Source organism: Macaca fascicularis, chromosome 11 (assembly GCF_037993035.2).
Source record: "Macaca fascicularis isolate 582-1 chromosome 11, T2T-MFA8v1.1".
Taxonomy (NCBI): Eukaryota; Metazoa; Chordata; class Mammalia; order Primates; family Cercopithecidae; genus Macaca; species Macaca fascicularis.
Genome location: NC_088385.1, coordinates 76,282,895 through 76,302,824, shown reverse-complemented (window position 1 = coordinate 76,302,824; position 19,930 = coordinate 76,282,895). Strand labels below are relative to the sequence as shown.

At 37.9% G+C, this 19,930-nt stretch overlaps 1 protein-coding gene across 9 annotated transcripts in view; it reads right to left on the bottom strand.

Annotated features, from left to right (window-relative positions):
- FRS2 (fibroblast growth factor receptor substrate 2) overlaps nucleotides 1-19,930 on the bottom strand; it is a 109,229-nt gene that overhangs the window by 52,682 nt on the left and 36,617 nt on the right. Inside the window, exon 2 of one of the 9 annotated variants that reach the window (XM_045365598.3) lies at nucleotides 14,055-14,149. The exons of the other annotated variants lie outside the window; for them this stretch is intronic. The gene's annotated coding sequence lies outside the window, so the exon portion shown is untranslated. The remainder of the gene's footprint in view (nucleotides 1-14,054; nucleotides 14,150-19,930) is intronic. 9 annotated transcript variants of the gene reach the window in all.

Genomic DNA, 19,930 nt, shown 5'->3' with positions numbered 1-19,930 from the left:
TGTGCCATAGGAAAAACAGGTAAATCCAGGCTATTTATATAAAAAATTTGCTCAAAGCCAGGCATGGTGACTTGCAACAAGAATCTCAGTTACTTGGGAGGCTGAGGCAGGAGGATTCTTTGAGCCCAAGAGTTAGAGTCCAGCTTGGACGATGTACCTAGACCTTGTCTCTTCAAAAACAGAAAAAAAAAATCATTTAAAAAAAAAACTTTGCTCCATTCTTGCTTCAGACAGGAGGACAAATGAAGAAAGATTCACTGCTATACATTAAGAGTAAACCTGTGGCATTAGGGAATTCTTCAGGGCATTAAGGGGTGAATCCAAAGAATGTGCCACGCTTAGGTCAAAAGAATTGAGTAAAAATAAGCTGGCCAGAGCACAGCACAATAATTGGTTTTCAAATCACTTTTAAATGACTGATTGTTATTCCATACACTTAGAAAAGTCAGGGAAAAAAATGTCAGGGTTCGACAGGGTGGCCACACAGGTGTTCATCAAAAGTTTCTGCACTGGCCGGACGCGGTGGCTCACGCCTGTAATCCCAACACTTTGGGAGGCCGAGGCAGGCGGATCACGAGGTCAGGAGATCGAGACCATCCTGGATAACATGGTGAAACCCTATCTCTACTAAAAATACCAAAAATTAGCCGGGCATGGTGGCACGCGCCTGTAGCCCCAACTACTCAGAAGGCTGAGGCAGGAGAGTGGCTTGAACCTGGGAGGCAGAGGTTGCAGTGAGCCGAGACGCCACTGCACTCCAGCCTGGGCGACGGAGACTCCGTCTCAAAAAAAAAAAGTTTCTACACTTTTCTGAGTATCTGAAATATTTTTCTCTCTCATCTATCTACATACACACACGTATCTGTTAAATTATCTTTAAAGTAATTTTTAGAATTTATAATAAAATTATTAGTTTTATTAATTTTCCTAATTTTCTTTTTCTGAAAAATCCTCTCATGTGGAACACATTCTTGACATTATCAGATAACACTAATTGGCTTTAGTTCTTCATACTCAATAGAATCTGATTTTATAAGTGTCATTAATGAGAAAATATTGCATAGGAATATTTTCTTTCTGAATCGTAAGCGTAATTGGTTGTTATTAGATTGAACTACTGCCTATCACACAGCAGAAGCAATATATCCACTGTATTTAAAAATGAAAATCAAGGTAATTTCTTATCAGGACACATTACCCAGGAAATGTAGCCTTATTATACTAATGTCCTAAGTTATTTGGAAAAAGTGAAAATTACTTAGAACTATCTCCATGATTAAAAAACACGCCATTTAAACATCAATGCAACTTACTGATTTACACAGAGAAACAGATTGATCAATTTAAAGTTTCCCAAAGGATGGGCCAGGCGCCAGGGCTCACACCAGTAATCCCAGCACTTTGGGAGGCTAAGGTCAGCAGATCACCTGAGGTCAGGAGTTGGAGACCAGCTGACAAACATGGTGAAACCCCATCTCTACTAAAACTACAAAATTAGCCAGGTGTGGTGGTGCATGCCTGTAATCCTAGCTACTTGGGAGGCTGAGGCAGGAGAATCGCTTGAACCCAGGGGGTGGAAGTTGCAGTGAGTCGGGATTACACCACTGCACTCCAGCCTGAGCAACAAGAGCAAAACTCCATCTCAAAAAATAAAATTAAAATCAAAATAAATAAAGTTTCCCAAAGGACTAAATACATATGCTAGTCTTCTAAATCTTTGTGATCTGGGGATTATCAGCAAAAAACAACATTCTTTTAAAAAAACACATACCACTTAGTTGAGTTTATGGTGTTAAAAAAAAAATCTCCCTCACAGTCTCCACTGCACTGATGGTTAATAAAGATGAAGGAGAGGAAAGAGATGACATGCGTTCTCAAGATACCACTTATAAACAATACAACTTTATTTTTTTAAGCCTTAGGATTTTAGTGTTCCTTTCTCAGTAACAAAGACTTTGTGTGCAGACCTAGAATTAGGAACATATAAAGATAATGGGATGGTCTGTATGGTTTTGAAATCAATGTTGGGGGTTATCACCTGTGGCATTTGCTTGTTTTGTTTTGTATTTTAAGGAAATGCAGATCACAGAGCATACAAATATGTATTGTTTCTTGAAACTTTATCATATACACACAGTCTCTCTATAGTCAGTGTTTGTCTCATCTTTATCTCCTTTCCTTCCTTCCTCTTGAATACTCACACACAGTATGAATAATGCATATTTAAATACTTGTGGCTTGTATAAAAACATGCTACACACATTCTAGGCCATGACACAAAATGCATTTTTTTTAAGTAAAAAACAATATGACATCTTAACATTGTGATTCGATTTAGAGCATCAAGGTAAAAACTTCCAGCGTGGAGGACTCTCCAAGATGGCTGACTACAGCCCTCCTCTAGCCATGATGCCGCCCGGCTGCTGCAAATGCCTGCATGGAGGCTGGCACCCTGGCACTGGCTAGTACCCTGCCACAGCCCACGTGTCCACACTGCCATTGCTGTTGGCACGTGCAAACGAGTACAAGGACCAAGCCTGCTGCCACCACCCTATGAAGTGCTTTGGCTGGCACCTGCCCATTGGAGTGTGGTGACCAGTGTTACTGGAGCACTGGAATTTAATATCCGGCCAAACCAAGCTTCATAAATGAAGGAGAAATAAGATCCTTTTCAGACAAACAAATGCTGAAGGAATTTGTTACCACCAGACCTGCTTTACAAGAGCTGCTGAAAGAAGTACTAAATATGGAAAGGCAAGACCCTTACCAGTCACTACAAAAACAAGCTGAAGTACATAGACCAGTGACACTACAGAGCAACCACACAAACAAGTCAGCATAACAAGTTAACATCATGATGACAGGATCAAACTCACACTATCAATACTAACCTGCAATGTTAATAGGCTAACCACCCCAATTAAAAGGCTCAGAGTGACAAACTGGATAAAGCAGCAAGACTCAGTGGTATGCTGTCCTCAAGAGACCCATCTCACATGCAGTGACACCCATGGACTCAAAATAAAGGAGTGGAGAAAAATCTACCAGGGAAATGGACAGAAAAAGCAGGGGTTGCAATCCTAATTTCAGACAAAACAAACCTTAAACCAACAAAGATCAAAAAAGACAAGGGCATTACATAATGGTAAAAGGTTCAATTCAACAAGAATACGTAACTATCCTAAATACATATACACCCAAAACAGGAGCACCCAGATTCATAAAGCAAGTTCTTAAGAGATCTTCAAAAAGACTTGGACTCCCATGCAATAATAAGTGTGAGGCTTTAACACTCCACTGACAGTATCAGACAGATCTTTGAGGAGGAATATTAACAAAGATATTCAGGACCTGAACTCAACACCGGAACAAATGAACCTGATACGCATCTACAGAACTCTCCACCCCAAAACAACAGAATATACATTCTTCTTATCGCCACACGGCACATACTCTAAAATCAACTACACAATTGAACATAAACAATCCTCAGCAAATGTGGAAGAACCAAAATCATACCAACCCCCTTTTTGCACCACAGCATAATAAAAATAGAACTCAAGATGAAGAAAATTGCTCAAAACCTTCATTACATGGAAATTAACCCACTCCTTAATAACTTTGGGGTATACAATGAAAATTAAAGCAGGAGTCAAGAAATTATTTGAAACTAATGAGGACAAAGATACAGCCAGAATTTCAGACATAGCTAAGGCGGCATGAAGAGGGAAATTTATAGCACAAAAGGCTCACATAAAAAAGTCAGAAAGACCTTACACAACCTAAAATTACAACAAAAAGAACTAGAGAAGCAAGAGCAAACCAACTCCAAAGCTAGCAGAAGAAATAACCAAAATCAGAGCTGAACCAAAATAGACTGAGACACAAGAAACCATTCAAAAAAAAGATCAACAAACCCAGGAGTTGGCTTTTTGAAAAAAATTAATAGACTGCTAGCTAGACTAATAAAAGAAGAGAGAAGATACAAATAAACACAATGAGAAATGACAAAGACAATGTTATCACTGACCCCACGGATATACAAGTAACCATCAGAGACTACTATGAACACCTCCATGCACACAAACTAGAAAATCTAGAAGAAATGAGTAAGAGAAGAGCTGGTACCATCTGTACTGAAACTATTCCAAAAAAACTGAGGAGGAGGGACTCCTCCTTAACTCATTCTATGAGGTGAGCATCATCCTGCTACTAAAACCTGGCAGACACACACACACACAAAAGAAAACTTCAGGCCAATATCCTTGATAAACATAGATGCAAAAATCCTCAACAAAATACTAGCAAGCCAAATCCAGCAGCACACCAAAAAGTGAATCCACTACAGTCAAGTAGGCTTTATCCCTGGGATGCAAGTTTGGTTCAACACACATAAATTAATAAATGTGATTCATCACGTAAACAGAACTAAAGACAAAAACCACATGATCAATTAAACAGATGCAGAAAAGGCTCTCAATAAAATTCAACACCCTTCACGTTAAAAACTCTCAACAAACTAGGTACTGAAGGAACATACCTCAAAATAGTAAGAGCAATCTATGACAAACCCACAGCCAACATCATACTGAATGGGCAAAAGCTGGAAGCATTCCCCTTAAAAACCAGCACAAAACAAAGATGCCCTCTGTCACCACTTCTATTCAACACAGTATTGGAAGTCCTGGCCAGAGCAATTGGGCAAGAGAAAGAAATAAAGAGCATTCAAATAGGAGGTGAGGAAGTCAAACTATCCTTGTTTGTAGACAACATGACTCTATATCTAGAAAAGTCTACAGTCTCAGCCCAAAAGCTCCTAGATCTGATAAACAACTTCAGCAGTTTCAGGATACAAAATAGCTGTACTAAAATTACTAGCATTCCTATACACCAACAACAGCCATGCTAAGAGCCAAATCAGGAACACAATCCTATTCACAATTGCCACCAAAAAAAAAAGAAAAAAGAAAAAAAAAACCTAGGAATACAGCTAACCAGGAGGGTAAAAGAGCTCTACAACAAGAATTACAAAATACTGCTCAAAGAAATCAGAGATGACACAAACAAATGGGAAAACATTCCATGCTCATGGATAGGAGGAATCAATATCGTTAAAATGGCCACACTGCCCAAAGCAATTTATAAACTACCAATGATATTCTTTACGGAACTAGAAAAAATATTTTTTAATTCATACGGAACCACCACCACAAAAAAAGCCCAAATATCCAATGTGTCCTAAGAAAAAAGAACAAAACAGGAGCCATCATGCTACCTGACTTTAAATTACACCATAGGGCTACAGTAACCCAAACAGCATGGTACTGGTACAAAAACAGGCATACATGTATGACCAATGGAACAGAAGAGAAAGCAAAAAAATATGGTCGCACAACTGCAACCATCTGCTCTTCAACAAACTTGACAAAAACAAACAATAGGAAAAGGACTCCCTAATCAACAAATGGTGCTGGGATAACTGGATAGCCATACGCAGAAGACTGAAACTGGATCCCTTTCCAACACCATCTACAAAAACCAACTCAAGAGGGATTACAGACTTAAATGTAAAACCCCAAACTATAAAAACCCCAGAAGGCAACCTAGGTAATACCATTGTGGACATAGGAACTGGCAAAGATTTCATGATGAAGATGCCAAAAGCAATTGCAACAAAAGTAAAAATTGACATACGGGATCTAATTACATTAAAGGGCTTCTGCCCAGCAAACAAACAAACAAACAAAAACAAAACACCTAACAATAGAGGAAAAGAGACAACCTACAGAATGAGAGAAAATATTTGCAAACTATGCGTCTGACAAAGCTGTGATATCCAGCATCTATAAGGAACTTAAACAAATTTTCAAGAGAAAAACAACCCCATTAAAAAGTGGGCAAAGCACACGAACACGTTTCAAAAGAAGAAATAAATGTGGCCAACAAGCATATGAAAAAAAGCTCAGTATCACTCATCACTAGAAAAATGCAAATCAAAACCACAATGAGATAGATACCATCTCACACCAGTCAGAATGACTATTATTAAGAAGTCAAGAAATAACGTGCTGGCAAGGTTACAGAAAAAAGGGAATGCTTCTATACAGTTGGTGGGAGTGTAAATTAGTTCAACCATTGTGGAAAGCAGTGTGGTGATTCCTCAAAGAGCTAAAAACAGAACTACCATTCACTCCAGCAATCCCATTACCGGGTATACACCCAAAGGAACATAAATCGTTCTGTCATAAAGACATATGCACATATATGATCACTGCAACACTATTCACAATAGCAAAGACATAGAATCAACCCAAATGCCCTTTAATAGTAGACTGGATAATGAAAATGTGGTACATATACAACATGGAATACTAAGCTGTCATAACAAAGATCAAGATCACGTCCTTTGCAGCAACAAAAGGTGGAGCTGGAGGTCATTATCCTAAGCAAACTAACACAGGAACAGAAAAGCAAATACCCATGTTCTCGCTTATAAGTGAGAGCTAAATGGTGAGTACACATGGACACAAAGAGGGAAACAACAGACACTGTGGCCTCCCAGAGGGTGGAGGGTGGGAGGAGGGAGAGGAGCAGAAAAAAATAACTATTGGGTACTAGGTTTAGTACTTGCATGATGAAATCATCTGTACAACAAACCCCGTGACACAAGTTTACCAATATAACAAACTTGCACATGTATCCCTGAACTAAGTTAAAAAAAAAATGGCCGGGCGCAGTGGCTCAAGTCTGTAATCCCAGCACTTTGGGAGGCCGAGACGGGCGGATCATGAGGTCAGGAGATTGAGACCATCCTGGCTAACACAGTGAAACCCCGTCTCTACTAAAAAATACAAAAACTTAGCCGGGCGAGGTGGCGGGCGCCTGTAGTCCTAGCTACTCGAGAGGCTGAGGCAGGAGAATGGCGTAAACCTGGGAGGTGGAGCTTGCAGTGAGCTGAGATCGGCCACTGCACTCCAGCCTGGGCAGCAGAGCGAGACCCTGTCTCAAAAAAAAAAAAAAAAAGTTAAAAAAAATAAAACTTTCAGAGTGAGTTTTCTTCTATGTCTTCAACATTACGCATAAGAGATGCATACAAATGTAAACGTCATCAGAGTCTGTGACTTTATTATTTTTCATGAATTTTAATGTAATACACAAAATATTTACTATGAAGAGCAGCTTGGTATTAAAGCAGGTTTGCCTTTTATACGATCCCAGGGAACTGACTTACGTGAACCCCAAAAGACCTCAGTATTTGACAGCCTCTTCTTGAAGATGGTATCTTCATATCTGTGGGTCCCAGAGCCTGTCACCCCGTCCATTAACTTCCTCAGAAGTGGATGCAATTTGTACAAAACACACCTTGGCCCCTTTATTTTCTAGGCAATAGTCCATAACTTCAAAAACAGAAGTCAATAAAAAACAGTTACAACTGTTTTTTTTTTTTTTTTGAGACGGAGTTTTGTTCTTGTTGCCAAGGCTAGAGTGCAATGGCACGATCTGCCTCCTGGGTTCAAGAGATTCTCCTACCTCAGCCTCCCAAGTAGCTGGGATTACAGGCAAGCACCACCACACCTGGCTACTTTGGTATTTTTAGTAGAGACATGGTTTCTCCATGTTGGTCAGGCTGGTCTCGAGCTCCAGACCTCAGGTGATCTGCCCGCCTCAGCCTCCAAAAGTGCTGGGATTACAGGCATGAGACACCACGCTTGGCCTACAATTTTTTTTTTTTTTTTTAAAGACAGGGTTTTACTTTGTCAACTAGGCTGGAGTGCAGTGACACCATCTCTGCTCACTACAGCCTCGACTTCCTGGGTTCAAGCGATCCTCTTGCCTCAGCCCTCAAAGTTGCTGGGACTACAGGCATGCGCAACCACACCTAGCTAATTATATTTTTTCTATGTTTTCATAGAGATAGGGTTTCACCATGTTGCCCAGGCTGGTGTCAAACTCCTGAGCTCAAGCAATCTGCCCATCTCAGCCTCCCAAAGTGCTAGGATTATAGGCGTGAGCCCCCTGGCCAAAAATAGTTACAATTAAAAAAAAAAATCTGCATTTATCTGCCAGAAGAAAAACACTATCTTCATTTGTCAGTAGTTTTGGTAGGTTCTAAATATTTTTCAGCTGTGTACAGGATATAGAGATAATTTTTCCCACAACTAAACTCTAAGGTATTTTCTCATAAGTGGGAATTGTACAAAGGACAATGAAAGAAGGAATGACTAATGTCTTCAACCAGTTTCCAACAAACTGAGAAGTAGAATTCATGTCTCATGAAGAGGTCTTCAATAAATCCATACCTCAAAGCACTCAAGACAAGCCATACCTGTTTTCTTTCAACTACTGCTATGAAATAGTGTTTCTCATGAAATCCACAAAACTTTTAGTTAAGATAAGCCAAATGAATTCAGTGATCCTCCCTAACTTGTGCCTCCTTCCTTATACATAAAAAAGTGCTTAATATTTTGTATATAAATGCAATATAGGAAGAAAATGCTAAGAAGAAGGGCAAAAAAGACAAGCCCTATAAATTTGCCATATTACAGCATATTTTTAGAGTGGGGGGAAATACCTGTGAAATCATTTTATATTTTACAGGTAAAGAAAATGAAGCACCTTATAAGCAAGGAAAGAAGTCAAGTTCGTAACATAAATGTTTTTTCCCCCAGAATTACACATTCCAACAAATCTACAGGACATTTTAGCTTAATACATGTCTAACATACATGTATTATATATTAATCAGAACCGACAGCAATGCTGAAGAGTTTAAATAAAAGCATGAATTCTGAGTTAAAGGAAATTACAAATGGCCTATGTGCCCTTTAGGAATGGCAGAATTCCAATAAGAAATCTGTTTCCTTGGTGTGGCTCTTTAGGACAGTCTAGGCTCAGTGGATCACTACTCTGGCCTCACACACCATTTCTTATCTAGATTATTAGATTCACCACTGGCAAATGCCCCTAAAGATTAAAAAAAAAAAAAAAAAAGTACAGGTTGAGTATCCCTTATCCAAAATGCTTGAAACCAGAAGTGTTTTGAATTTCAGATTTTTTTCAGATTTTGGAATATCTGCATATACATAATGAGATATCTCGGGAATGAGATCCAAGTTTAAACACGAAATTCATTTACATTTCATATATACCTTATACATATAACCTGAAGGTAATTTTATGCAACATTTTAAATAACTTTGCGCATGAAACAAAGTTTGTATACACTGAACCATCAGAAAGCAAAGGTGTTGCTATCGCAGCCACCCATGTGGACAATCTGTGGTTGTTTAGCACTATCATCATTCTGCACACAGAAAAGGTAACTACAGCTGTGAGGGATGGGAGAGTCTTTTTTCCTTTGTGGAGGATGCATAAGCTGTGTGTTGTGTGCCTGTGTTTTCACTGGAGCCCATGACATGAGGTCAGATGTGAAATTTTACTGTAGCATCATGTTGGTGCACAAAAAGCTTTGAATTTTGGAGCATTTCAAATTTTAAATTTTTGGATTAGGGATGCTAAGCCTATATATGCCAACACTCTGTTTTCAAAAATGGACTACCACTCATTTGAAAACTGATTCACTAAAAAGTTTCTATAAGAAGCATAAATCTTAAAGTGGCAGAATAGAAGAATATATAACATCAATTTCTTTTATGAAAAAATCCATTTTATACAGCTAGTACTGGATTAAAACAAAACAAATTATAAAGAAATAACAGTTCTCACATTAAAAGTTATATGCTAGGAAAGATCAGATGGAGATAAGGACAAAAAGTATAGTATAATCAATGTTGACAATTTAATATTTAAATAGAACACAAATCACTTTTAATTTCATGGATTTTAACCTTACATCAAGCACATCTCCAGCCCACATTCAGACTGTCTACAAAAGCATGTGTGTGGAAGGGCATTTAATCTACCCACTTTTACAAAAATACAGCTGCCCATTTAGTCCTAAAGGCACAAGTGAATAAAATAACATTATTATGAAGTACTGCTTTGGAAGTATAGAAAAATCTGTAGGACAGACTTGTGCTACAGTAATAATTAACAAGAGATGTGGTTTACGAATAAATACTCCAGTTTAATTGACATCATAGAAACTATGGGAGTTTGTCTTTATGATTTCCTCTTGCCCAAACCAAGTTGGATATTTCCCGGGTTAAATAACAGTTCTTGTTTATTTCTCCTAGATTATCACACCTTTTGTGTGTGTGTGTGGGGGGGGGGGGGTCAAACTAGAAATACATAAACCAATATAAAATGTAAACTGGTAGAGAGGCTTAAGATTTACTGTTTACTCTAGGGAAAGCACAGATTCAAACTTTTTTTTTAAAAAAAGACAGACCTCAATGACTTTCCTGATATAGAAAGGGAAAAAGCTGTTTTTCAACCTACCATTAGAGTGAACAAAAGATTAAAAATGTTGCTTTCAGGGTAATGTGTGTGCATCCCCTCTCTTCCATATGTATTTGTCTTTGTTTCTCCCTCTCCATGGGGTGTGTGTGGGTGTGTGTATGTGTGTGAGAGACAGACAGAGAGAGCAAGGGATGTTTCTCCCTTCCTCCCTCAGTCTCAGTCACTCTATATTCCCTCTCCTTTCGTATCAGCCTGTCTCTCACACTCAGTAACTCATTTCTAAGCACTGATATTCAGAAACAAAGCATTTTATCAGATTGTAGTCTGAGGCAAAGTGAATTACAAAAATAGTCACAAAGTGAGAAAAAGAATCAGAAATTATTTAATCATCAGTTGAAAATAGAAAAAATCAAAGCCACAAACTTTCAGCTTTCCTTAAACTACCTAAACACATAAACGTCATACACAAAATCTTAATAAACATAGTAGGTTCAATCTAATAGATTTATTTACAGAATGTTGAGCTAAATACATCAGGACAGAAAAAACATTAAAAGTTAGTTTAATTAAGTAGTTAGCACTGGCTTTGGAGTCATAGCTCTGAATTTATATCCCAACACTGCTATAACTAACTGTACAATCTTGGGCAGGTTACTTGCTCTTGGTCTATCTCTTAATTTCTAAAATGAAAGTAGTAAGTTTGTTGTGAGGATGACACAGATAATTCTTGTTAAACATTTAGCATGGTGGCACATATTGAGGGCTTCACATTCTACCTGAAACATCAGGTGCAGTGAACAACTATTACTCTTTTTGTCTGCTTGAACTTCTCCTGCCATATGATTTCAGAAGGTAAAACACTAGTTCCACATTTTGGAGTTCTTGAGAACTCCACCCATCTTTGTTTTTGTTTTTGTTTTGAGATGGAGTCCCACTCTGTTGCCCAGGCTGGAGTGCAGTGGTACGATTTAGCTCACTGCAACCTCTGCCTCCTGGGTTCAAGCGATTCTCCTGCCTCAGCCTCCTAGGCAGCTGGGATTACAGCCACACGCCAACACGCTTGGCTAATTTTTGTATTTTTAGTAGAGATGGGGTTTCGCCATGTTGGCCAGGCTGGTCTAGAACCCCTGACCTCTGGTGATCCACCCACCTCAGCCTCCCAAAGTGCTGGGATTAAAGGCATGAGCCACTGCACCTAGCCATCCACCCATCTTATGATTGCAGAAGGTTAAACACTTTCCCACATCTCCCATACATCTAGGATATGTATTTTGTCAAACACACATGTGCATCCCAGAGTAGCAAACTAGTAGGCAGAAGCAGAGAGAAGGAGCTTGTTCTCACACTAATGGTGGAGCAGTTTCAGCAAGGTCAAGTCTAGGGCAGCGGTGGCAGCACTGAGAGTCATCCAGAGCCAGGTGCTGCTGGGACAAGCTGTGGTGTCCATCCGTCTGTCTCTACATGGTACTGGCATCCTCATGGGAATTGTGCAATGTGATTTGGGGCATTGTTTCTGGTTGCTTAGCCCCGAATCTTGTTCTCCAACCCTCACAACAATTTGATAAGCCAATGAGCTCTACTCAATTTCCTTTTAAAACATATTTGAGTTGGTTTTTACTAACCAAAAATTCTGATTGACATCACGCAGGGGCGAAATCTATTCTCACCTGCCTCACCCACACAGAAAAAAAGAAATTTTCCATCTCTTCAAAGGAACTCAAAAAGTATTGCTTGCTTTTAACCAATGGATTTATCCTGGGAAGTCCTGGAATTTTATTTTTATAAATTATGGATAATTATTTTCTTAATTTAAAAAGTAAGAAATATCTAGGCAGTTTTAGATTTATTTCAAAGGAACACTGTCAAGGAGAAATGGTATCACAAGAAAACAACTCTATCCAAGGAGTAGCTTTCATTGAGGTAACAAATGATTCCACCATGCCTAAAACCAACCTATGTATTCCCACCAGCTTTCTTCCCAGCAGGAGCTTTACATTTGAGGAGCCTCACCCCCAAGGGTCATTTTTAGGTCAAAAATTTTTTTATTATTATCAGAAAACCATATATATTCCTCTCTTGTTTTAAAAAATAACTCAGTAAAATGTCTAAATAGCAAAACTATTCACTTCTCTGTTAAAATAGTGCACAGTAAGTCAGTGCCTCATTGTCATAGGCTAATGCACTCTCCTCTTCCTCTGCCAGATTTACAGTTCAGTAATGCTTTTTCCAATGTTCAGAATGTTACAGCTCAAATCTGTTAATTTTATTACTCATCAGTATAAGTGTTGATACAAGGTTTGTAGCGAGGCTAAAGCTTGTGGACTAGTTTCCCTAGTCTCAGTAGCCAGTTACCATATGGGGTTGAAACTATGTTTTAATGAATAAAAAAAAAATATATATATATATATATATGGATGGACATATATATATATATGGATGGACATATATATATATGAATAAAATCAAGCATAGCTTTTTTTTAAAAAAAAAAAGTGATTGTTGACTGCCAACCTAAAAAAAAAAAAAAGTTTAAAAAAGCAAATCTTTTCAGATTAAAATTCAGGAAAAAAAAAAGAAGAATTTGGAAATGTATATTGTTGTTAATATACATCCAATGTATAAAAAAGTTAAAAAAAAAAAACAAACCCAAACTTTGCCAGAGATTTTGGGGGGCAGGGGGTAGAAGTCACAGAATTTCAAGGTTTATGCTCATGCATCAGAGCTACATTACAACTTACAAGTAAGTAGCTGAGGCCTTGAGAGTTGAGCAACTTACCCAAGGAACTTATCTTCTGATTCCTAGCTGAATGATGTCATTAAGACATCTGCATTTTGCCCTTCAAAGTAAAAGTAACTGAAATAAAGTTAACTGAATACCATATGGCTTGATTCCTGAACTTAAAATAACAAAAAAACACTAAATCCAAAACAAGTGATTTCAACTGTTTGTATTCTTTTTAACATAAAGTTCTGATTTATGATAATTCATACATACTCCAGACCTAAAAGTGCAGAAAAGGTCATCAAGGAAAGTAAAAACTTTCTACAGTGTCTATAAGTTCATTTCTAGGTAATGTCCGGGATGTGTTATAAAGTAAAATCATTTTTGCATATATATCAAGGGCTATTTCTTAACCATCAATTATAATATATAAGTTGTTATTTACTGCATGCCCTCAGGACATATACCTAAACACCATGAATTTAAGTGTATGCCACTTCACAAAAAAAATTTTTTTCTGGTCACAATCCACCCACCTTATAAAGATACCATAATCCCTTAGGAAAAAGTTCTTCTGTATTTGGTTCTTATACTAAATGTAGTGTGAGCTTTCTACTCAAGGGAAAAAAAGGAAAAAGTTCACACAAAATCTAGGTCTTCTTTCTTAAATGAGGCTTATGCAAGTAAGTCTTACAAACTAGCTATATTTGTGTTTTATGAGAAGCCTAGAAGAAGCAGAGCTAAAAAGGTCCTAAGGCTAGCTCTGAATAACCACCCTGTTATAAAGAGTAATTTATACTATGAAATAACAGTAACAGCCAAAATATTCCCCTCCCCCGCCAAAAAGAGGTAAGCTAACAGATTCCTATTAAAATAAGGTGCAAGAACACAAAGTACATGAAACCCAAAAGAGAACAGGGAGGGAGGGTGTGTATAAGGAGATAAAAGGTTTACAGCAAGGAAAGCAAACCTAAGACACATGTACTGCTATTTCTCTTCCTTCAAAGTTGGCAGACACAGGTAACAGGTGACAGCTAGGTGGAGTCTGGCAAAGGCTTCAGAAACCTGTTACAAAGCAATGGAAGCTGTCAGATCAAATAGAACACTGTCATCCCTGGCTGAGACTGACTGAACAAAAGCTGCAGAGAAAACTCATTAAGGAGATAAGGAGTATAGAGAAAAACAGTAACAATAACAGCAGCAAATACTTACTGAGATATTTTTTATTTTTAGGTTACATACATTGTTCATTTAATCCTCAAAACAAATATAACTAGTAACACTGTGCCCATTTTATAGATGGAAGGAAAGAAATAAGATTTACAGAATTTTCAACAACTAGCCAGTCATACATATAGTAAGAAATGGGGGCCCTAACAAGGATATGAGCAGTTTACCACTCTTGTAATGGATCATAGAATTCAACGACTGACCCAATCCTCTATTCATCCCCATGTAAATCCACCAGTTCTGTTTTTTTTAAAACAAAACTTTAGGCCGGGCGCGGTGGCTCAAGCCTGTAATCCCAGCACTTTGGGAGGCCGAGACGGGTGGATCACGAGGTCAGGAGATCGAGACCATCCTGGCTAACACGGTGAAACCCCGTCTCTACTAAAAAAAAAAATACAAAAAACTAGCCGGGCGATGTGGCGGACGCCTGTAGTCCCAGCTACTCGGGAGGCTGAGGCAGAAGAATGGCGTGAACCCGGGAGGCGGAGCTTGCAGTGAGCTGAGATCCGGCCACTGCACTCCAGCCTGGGCGACAGAGCGAGACTCCATCTCAAAAAAAAAAAAAAAAAAAAAAAAAAAAAAAAACTTTAAGTAATATCACGTTTCTAATTGAAACTGTGGGAAATAAAATGAATATACTAAAACTGATATATTTTTATTGCTTTTATAATTAACTTTGATGAACACTTTCTACCTAGACTTCTATACATGTTTATTCCATTTATAAAACATTATTAATGGAATTCTGGGTCAAAGAGTGCGCTTACATTTAGCCGGAACATTTGATTTTATTATTACTGAAATGATGAAGAGATGATGGTCCCTTTAGGAAAACAACTGTCTTATTCTCTCTTGTATCCAAAACATCTAGTACATGAGCAAATATTCATTGACTGCTTAATGAATGATGGAGGTTTCCCTTCCCTTAGCACACAGTCTCTGAGGGGAGAATTAAATACAGCAGGTTCCCAAATGAGAAGACAAATGATGCCAAATATCAAATTTATCGATGGGCTGCATAAAGCCCTCCTTAGGGAGAAAAAAGCACAAGTATTGGCACTGCCATTCAAAGTATCTCCAAATGTTTAAAAGAGTTGGATACCTTATATTTAAAGAATACAGTATTTTAGTAGGTATGTAACAATGAAAGATATTACTTCTCCCAGTTTATCATCTAAATGGCACACTATCCACGGAGATAATTTCAGAACATTTTCAAAGAGCTTCAAAGGGCTAAATATTATACATACTAGCTAGATTTTTCATTTTTCATTGATTTTTATTCACGGGTACTAATGTTACTATAGCAGGTATCCCATAAAGATGAAAAACATATTCACTATAAGACAACGTGCAGGGTATTGAGCTAGCACTTTAGATGTATTAATTTAATGTTCACCACATTCCATGCTAGGTATTATTATCTCTATTTCACAGGCAAAGAAACAGAAGATAAAGAAACTTGCTTGTTTCTTTGAACCAAGACATTCTGGCCACACCCCTAATCACTACACAGTATTGACTCCAAGTAACAAGCAAAAGCAAATACAGTTTCTGGCACAGCTTTCAGTGGACATTAGTGATAAAGGGTACAATGAGAATATGCTTGCCAGAAAATAGGGTGTTCCATCACTTTGGATGGACTACTTATCTATTTAGTAAATAATTATTTATTATCTATCATGGGCCAAGAACCATATCAGAATATGAGTGTTTTTCAAACCTTGAAAACAGTTTAGGGAAGAAAGAAGCAGATCTTGTAAAGTAGATCTCTAGCGTACAGAGACAGATGTAATGGAGATAGAATAAAATAGAATTATTCACAAGTGTCAAGACACAGAAGGAGTAATTAACTCTACCTAGGGCACTCAGAGAAGTTGCACAGAAAGGAAACAGTTCAATTGCAACTTGAGTAACAGACTTTTAAAGTCTCTAGCTATAAGTTTCTCTCTCAAAATTATTCTCCACAGATGGGTCAGGTTATCACCATGAAAAGTGCTACAACAGTAGAAGCACAGAATATGGCTTAGGACAGCTGGCACCACATAAGGTATGCTAGGGAGGGAGAGAAGGGGCTAGAGATTGCCACAGATCTGCACAATCAAACCCCTACTAACACAATAGAAGCCAGTGACAAAGAAGTCCATTTATCACGCTTAATTTTATAGCTAACATGGCTATTAAAACTGCCTTTGTTTGGCATACCTGTAAATTCCTAATAAATTCTTAATAAAAGAAACCTAAATTTGAAAACAATAACAAAGGAATGAGGGCCGGGATGGGAAGGGTGAATCTTTAGTAAAGCATGACTGACTGACTCTTCCTGAGACCTTGCTTTAAAAAGTTATAGGAGTTTTTAGAAGTATAAAGCCCATAAGGATGAAGAGAATTGGGAAAGACACAACAGCAAATGAGAGTCATCAACATTTTGGAAGCTAGAAAAGGAAAACAATAACCTATAAAGACCAAGAAAGTTGAAACCTAAACCTGACAGGGCGAAGCCATCAGGAAGCAAGCTGATAAAGACAGAAAGTAGAATAATGGTTGCCAAGAGCTAGGGAGGGGGAAATGGGGAGTTACTGCTTAATGGGTGCTGAGTCTCAGTTGGAGATGATGAAAAAGTTCTGGAGATGAATAGTGGTGATTATTGCACACTAATGTACTTAATACCATGGAACTGTACACTTTAAAATGGTTGTAACAGTAAATATTGTTATTATATTTTACCATAATTTAACAAAAAAAGCAGCAGCAAGTTGACTCATGCTGGAAAGATTTAGGTATCATAGGGACAGGGAAGACAAAACACAGGATGGGGCTGGAAACCATATGACTGGCTGAAAATTCTTGTTAAGTGGCCTCCTCCTGAAAACCGATCTTCTCCCTATCCCTGGTAAGAGTCTGGAGATGCACCTCTGGAGAGGGTGAATGAGAGACCCCAATCTTAGGAACACAAGTCACAACTGAAGCAAGACAAAATGCCTTACTGAAAAAGAGGAGAATTATGTGAAATTCTGCTCAGAATGCAGAAGACTATCTCCCAGCAGAAAATGGAGATGACAGATTAATGTGTCCAACCATCTTAAGAGCTGTTTCAGATTTGTTAAATAATTGTAAAAGAATTAATAGTAACAAGAAAAAAATTTTTAAACTGGGATAATTATCGGGAAAACCGAAATATAATTACAGTGAATTTTGTGACTCAGTTGTGAAAAATATTTGCATAGTCTTAATAAACACTAAACTACCCCCAATATCTGATATCCTATAAAGAGAAGATGAGAAAAAGGGAAGTATGTACAAACGCTTGTGGGCACTAGAGAGATTAAGATAACTAATCGTCATCCTTCTTAGATGGAAGTCAGTAGCTACCACCTAAAATGAAAACCCAACAAAAAGCAGAATAACTGACTTAGAAAAATGAAGACAAATATCAGAACAAATAACTAAAAGAACTGAAACGGACTGCCTTGTAAAGATTGGTAATTGGAGGTGAAGAGAGATGGGGAACTGCTGTTTTCATAAGCCTTGTAATATAATTTGACTTTTTAAACCACACATGTACAAATATCACTTTAATTTTAAAATAAATACAAATTTAATTTAGAAAGGTAACCAGAAGATTTTGTTTAAAAGATCTAAAATTGTCTACAGAGTATACATTTTTTTCAACTATCATTATTAATTTCTGTTAACTCTTAGGACTTCCAGTAATAGTGAGGCCAATCATAATAAATGCCTTTCTTGTAGTACAATTCATTAACTGATATGTCATTCACTAGAGGAATACTTTGGGAATATAGCAATTCTAAAGCCTGTTTAAAACCACTCCTTAAATGCCGTATTTTCTTTCTTTCTCCCTAAGAATAGATATTTGGATATATTTTATAAAAGCTTACATTATTTGAACTCTTGGGTCAAATCCAAATTTTGACATTTTGAATGACTAGTATTTGTGAACACCAGTGATAGGAGAGTTGATTTAAGTCTGAATGTCAAATGATACAAATGGACAAACTGAAAGGCTACCTCACGGAAAAATACACACAGTAATAAATATGCAAAAGAAAACAGTAAACAATCTTATTATCTTATCTGCAAGAACTGCAGCAACTTTTTTTTTTGAGACAGGGTTTCACTCTTGTTGCCCAGGCTGAAGTGCAATGGCGCAATCTCGGCTCACCACAACCTCCGCCTCCCGAGTTCAAGCAATTCTCCTGCCTCAGTCACCTGAGTAGCTGGGATTACAGGTGTACCCCACCACACCTGGCTAATTTTGTACTTTTAGTAGAGACAGGGTTTCTCCATGTTCGTCAGGCTGGTCTTGAACTTGCGACCTCAGGTGAGGTCCACCCGCCTGGGCCTCCCAAAGTGCTGGGATTACAGGCCCGAGCCACCGCGCCCGGCCGCAACTTTTTAAGTCCCATTCTTGTGGGCACAAATTCATCAACTAAATATAATCTAATTAACATACTTCTACACAGTCAAAACCAAGAACCTCATCCAGAAAAGGAAAATGCTTAAAAACACAAGATTTAAATCATGAGATTAAAACTACATCACAGTCTATTAAATTTTTAAAAAATTAATGAAGTTCTTTTCATACAAAGATAAAAGCTATGAGGCCTTGGTTTCCTTTCACAGCAGTACTAATAGACTGTGTTGATCTATAACACAGAGTTGCTCGATTTCATGTGTGAACTATAAAACAAACTTGCAAATAAACAACTATTACAAAAGCTTAAAAACATTAAAATAATATTTGTCTTATTATTTACATTGCACACCCATATAACGGGACAGAAATAGAGTCAGAGATACAGCAACCCAAAAAAATGCCAAGTATTTATCACTGAGTGCCCATTATGTGTGGGAACATGACAGAAAGAAATGCATACAAGACAAGACTCCTGCACTCAAAGAGTTTGAAATTTACTAGTGGAGGAGAGGGAGTAAGAAGTATGTTGTAGTAGGGCTGTGTCTTAGTGTTTTTTGTTGCTTATTACAGAATATCTAAAACTGAGCAATTTATAAGATATGAGATTTATTTCTTACAGTTATGGAAGCAGAGAAGCCCAAGGTTGAGGGGCCGCAGCTGGTGACAGCCTTCTTGGCTGGTGGGGTCTCTCTGCAGAGTCCTGAGGCAGCAGAGGGCATCACATGGTGGCGCTGAGCGTGCTAGCTCTGGTCTCTCTTCCTCTTCTTATAAAGCTACCAGTCCTACTCCCGTGATAACCCATTAATCCATTAATCCATGAATGTATTAATCTATTCATGAGGGCAGAGTCCTCATGACCTAACCACTTCTTAAAGGCTTTTCCTCTCAATATTGCCACATTGGGGATTAGGTTTCAACATGAGTTTTGGAGGGGACAAACATTCAAACCATAGCAGGCTGCCAATATTAAGACATTAAAACAATTCATGAACAATACAAAACAGAGAAATAACTAAGAACTAAACTATGAAATTATAAATTGAGAGGAGGGGAAGATAACAGAGGTCTTGAAAGAAGAAGTAGACACCGAACTGGGTCTAAAAGAATCTTTCAAATGCTATAGAAGCATTTGAAAAGATAAGGGATATTAGGGAGAATGAGCACTCTCTCTCTCTAGA